The following is a 4,594-nucleotide window of genomic DNA, read 5'->3' on the forward strand; positions in this document are numbered from 1 at the left end:
CCCCCCAAAGTCATTTCTTGAGGTCATATTGCCATCTGCTGGGCCATCCCAAGACTACATGACACATAACAAAAGCTCAGAGGGCCAGAACGTGAATGAACTGCTGGAATACCCATCAAATCATGGAGATGTGAGTGCTAACAGTGGCTAATTGTCTGTGGATAGTTACAACATTGCCAGTTCAATGTCTGTGATGTCATCGAATCTTGGTGCTGGAAACAAAAGATTTTTAACTGGAGGAAGATGAGAACCAGGTGTCTTCTAGAGTCAGAGAAGAACATTCATGCATCTAAGATGGTTGGGATTTGTGACTCCCAAATGTCTTCTGTGGCTGTTTTAGAATCAACGGGGGAGCCTGTTAGAAATCTGTGTCTTGGGTTCTAACTCAGGAATACCAGGAATCAGTATTTTTTAGTTCTCCCGGTGACTTGGGGAGCCCGTGATCCATTAACTGGGTGGACAGGCCAACCAGTGGCACCAGATTGCATTCATTTGCCCAGTCAAATTTTATTGAGATATGGTGTGCTGAGCTAGGTTTGATTTCAAAGGAAAGAGCCCTCCCTGCGTCAGCATGTGCAGTGTTAAACTAGGAACTTCATGCACGCATGTAAAGCAAGGAAGGCGATTTAGCGGTGCCTGGGGGGCTCAGTCAGTGAAGCGTCCAAGTCTTGATTTTGGCTCAGGTCATGATCTCAGTGTCATGAGATCAAGCCCCACGCGGGGCTCCGTGCTCATCATGGCATCTGCTTGGGATTCTCTCTCTTCCTCTCCCTCTATCCCTCCTGCTCATGCATGCTCACGCTCTCTCTCTTTCAAATAAATAAATATTTTTTTAAAAATAAGGCAATTTAGTTCCTTCAAGAAAATCTGAAATATAGCAGAAAGAAAGAAGAGGGATAATCATGAGTTTTCTCCATTGAGAACAGAGGAGCTTTGCAAGCAAGTATATAAAGACCCAGGTATTTGCCAGCAGACCTGTGGGAATGAAGGGTAAATACCATTCTGGGGAAAGTAAATTAATGCACAAAATTCCAGAGCTTTGCAGGAGCACATTATCTCTAAGAATCTCTAAGACTACCTTATTCCTGAACTATAACGTTCTGGGCAAGGGAACAAGAATTAAAGCTGCCCAAGGGGGCAAGAATCACATCAAAAGGCTTGTAGACCCTGCCAAATAACAGACATTTCATCCACATAGGTGAGCTATAGGGAGCCACAGGGCATTTGCACAGGGAGGGATAGGATCCATCTTGTGTTTGCAAAGAGTACTTGGGAAGAGGGTAACGGTGGCTTATTGAAGCCACTACAGAGGAAAGAGATGGGCAAAACACCTATTAATAGAGGTCATCCTGCAGATGAGGACCTCACAGTGGGGCTGGAAGAAGGGGAGGGAGTGAAGACATTCTCAAGCTGAACAAGCAGGAGCATGAGTTGATGTGGAACGTAAGGTGGGGGAAAGAAACTAAAATAATCCCCAGGCATGCGTTTTCCTCCAGCTGAGCACCAGCTGGAGGACAGAGGTATCGTTCCCCAGAGAACAGCAAGGGAGGTGACGTGATGCAAAGTTCAGATAGAAATATGGTGGGTTTTTTAATTTAAGGATTTTTATTTGTTTATTTTTGTGAGAAAGAGAAAGAGCCCGCACAGAGGGAGTGGGAGAAGCACACTCCCTGCTGATCAAGGAGCCCAACGCGGAGCTCAATCCCAGGACCCTGGGATCATGACCTGAGCCAAAGGTAGACGCTTCACTGACTGAGCCACCAGGGACCCAGAAATATGTTTTTTTTTTTTTTAAGATTTTATTTAGTTATCTGACAGAGATAGAGACAGCCAGCGAGAGGGAACACAAGCAGGGGGAGTGGGAGAGGAAGAAGCAGGCTCATATCGGAGGAGCCTGATGTGGGGCTTGATCCCATAACACCGGGATCACGCCCTGAGCTGCAGGCAGACGTTCAACCGCTGTGCCACCCAGGCGCCCCCAGAAATATGGTTTTGAGCCACTCACATGGCAGCATTGCAGAGCCAATGTTACACAGCCAAGGGAATTCCAGGAGTTTAGCCAAAGCCCCCATTGGTGGCAGAATGAATAAAGATGCAGGGTATTGGTTACTGATCAAAGACTTTCGTGTTACCAAATCCAATGGTTGCTATTTAGATTTCAAGCCCTCACCCCTGCATTTGACCCTGTGTGTACTTTTGTCCTTCATGGAAAAGAACAGGAAAGCTCAGGAGGGCAAGGGAGGCCAAGTGAGAAGAGGTGAAGAGTATAGCCAACACAGAGTGATTTACAGAGAGGTCACACAGCAAAAGCATCCATGGCTTGAATGATTGTTTTCTGCACCGGGGGTGGGGGGGGTGGTTAGAAGTGAAAGTCTGAAGGAAGCCACTGAAGAGAAGCTGAAAAGGAAAAAGCCAGGGGTCATGAAATTTTTAGGGTTTCAATCTGCACCATCATGATTGGTACTCTAGTGCTCAGAAACCCAGGGATTTTTCTAGAAGGGGGGACTGTTAATAAATTGGGTACTGAGCAATTACAAGAACCCTACCCAGCAGTATTGTCTTGGTCCTCATGCAGCGATGAAAAGTCTCCATGGCTTTTGGATCTGTTTTGCCACCTGCAAGGTAAGAGTCTGGCGTCATATGCACTCTTGTCCCCCCATCAGCTCTCGTAGAATCTCTATTTCTAATTGCTCAAAGTCTCACAGGTGGTCAGTATCACCCTGGCTGTCTTCCCTCTTCCTGAAATAATAACAGCTCTATGCCAGACACAGATCACCCCTTTCACATGAGGACTCTTGAGGTAGGCATTACTATGATGCCATTTTGTACCTGAGGGAGCCAAAGCTCAGAGAGGTTAAGGAAATTGCCCAAGTGTATGTAGCTAGTAAGTGGCAGACCAAGGTTTGAACCACATGGTCTGACTTCAGAGGATAGATTCTCCATTCTTGGTCTACACTATTTCCCTCTGAAGATGAATGAAGAAACCAAAGGAAATACTTGGAAGGTCCATTAAGAATTTGAGATATTCAGGGGCACCTGGGTGGCTCAGTCGGTTAAGCGTCCGACTCTTGGTTTCGGCTCAGGTCATGATCTCAGGGTTGTGACATCAAGCCCCACGTCGGGCTCTGTGCTCAGCGTGGAGTCTGCTTGAGGTTCTCTCTTGCCCTCTCCCTCTGCCCCTCCCCCTCCCCAAATGGATAAATAAATCTTCTAAAAAAATAAGATTTGAGAATTGCAGCCAGTCTGAGAGTTTTCTTCCACTCAATCTTTCACCTCATATCTTGCTCTCAAAGCAGATCCAAGCTGAAATTCCCAAATCGCTTAAGAATTGAGCCAGAGGAATTCAGTGAACGACTTGGTTCTTTCCCTAAATCGACACAAACCTCCCCAGATCTATCATCGTAACTGCCATCCTATGGCTGGAAAAATGATAAGGAGTTCACACCTGACTCCGCCACTGGTTAAAATCATTTCTGTTACGTCTACTTCCTCGGCAAGTTCCTTCCTGAAGCACTTGAGTGATATGTTTCTTAGTTTCTAGGAGCTTCTGCTTTTCCTCTTCTCCCCAGATTACACAGCTTTGAGGAGTGACCAAGGAAAGATACAGGCCCTCAGAAAAGCCCCTGGACAACATTCAGGATAAAGCCAGGTAGCCCTCCAGCAAAAGGCTTCCCCACTCCTCCAGAACATAATACATCATGGACCAAACAACCATTGTACCTACCCGAGCAGTCTTTCTCTCTGCAAATGGAATATCAGAGCCCAACGGTTCCTTCTGTCTGGACACGTTCCCTCTCCATCTTTGCCTGTAGAAACTGCTGTATCGTTTTAGGGCCATCTCGAATGGCAGCTTCTCCATTAAGGCTTTGCCGACTCAGAACCAATTGAATCTTCTCCTCTGTTGAGCCCCGATATCACTTACTTGTAAACATCCATTATGATGCTTATCGCTATTTGTGTCTGTGTCTTCCTTCTATTGATGAACAGGGTTTCATTTTCACAGAAGCACAAGGCAGGGCTGGGACATTATCAGTCTGCAGGCTGGCTGCCAAGTCGCCTTCCACTCCCACACACTCCGCCAGAGCAGCACAGCCTGGAATCTGGTCCTCAGCTCCACAGGCTTGGGAACTCAATTTTCTTTCTTTCTTTCTTTCTTTCTTTCTTTCTTTCTTTCTTTCTTTCTTTCTTTCTTCTTTCTTTCTTTCTGATTTTATATTTATTTATTTGAGAGAGAGAGCATGAGAAGGGGGAAGGGCAGAAGGAGAGGGAGAAGCAGACTCCCCATTGAGCAGGGACCTCCTGACTCAAGGCTCGATCCCAGGACCCTGAGATCATGACCTGAGCCAAAGGCAGACGCTTAATAGACTGAGCCACCCAGGTGCCCTGGAACTCAATTTTCTAAGTATTCTAGGATATATATTCCTTAGAGAGACTTTCTCATATTAACTAATATCACCAAGATTTAAAAACTGCACAAAATGGTGTTATTACTTTACAATAAAGAGTATGCTGGCATGCTCAGATATTGGTATGGTGAGCATTGTTCATGAATTGAGTGGAGGGATGGGAGGCATTCATTTATTGGACAAAAATA

At 45.8% G+C, this 4,594-nt stretch overlaps 1 long non-coding RNA gene across 1 annotated transcript in view; it reads right to left on the reverse strand.

The window, feature by feature from the left end:
- Positions 1-4,019, reverse strand: part of LOC109490368 — an 8,390-nt gene extending 4,371 nt beyond the window's left edge. The window contains exons 1-2 of the long non-coding RNA XR_002143700.2: positions 3,725-4,019; positions 2,547-2,615 (exon numbers count right to left, since the gene is read on the reverse strand). This is a non-coding gene — a long non-coding RNA (uncharacterized LOC109490368). The remainder of the gene's footprint in view (positions 1-2,546; positions 2,616-3,724) is intronic.
- Positions 4,020-4,594: the final 575 nt, after the last annotated feature.

Source organism: Ailuropoda melanoleuca, chromosome 9, assembly GCF_002007445.2.
Source record: "Ailuropoda melanoleuca isolate Jingjing chromosome 9, ASM200744v2, whole genome shotgun sequence".
In the NCBI taxonomy this organism is placed as follows: Eukaryota; Metazoa; Chordata; class Mammalia; order Carnivora; family Ursidae; genus Ailuropoda; species Ailuropoda melanoleuca.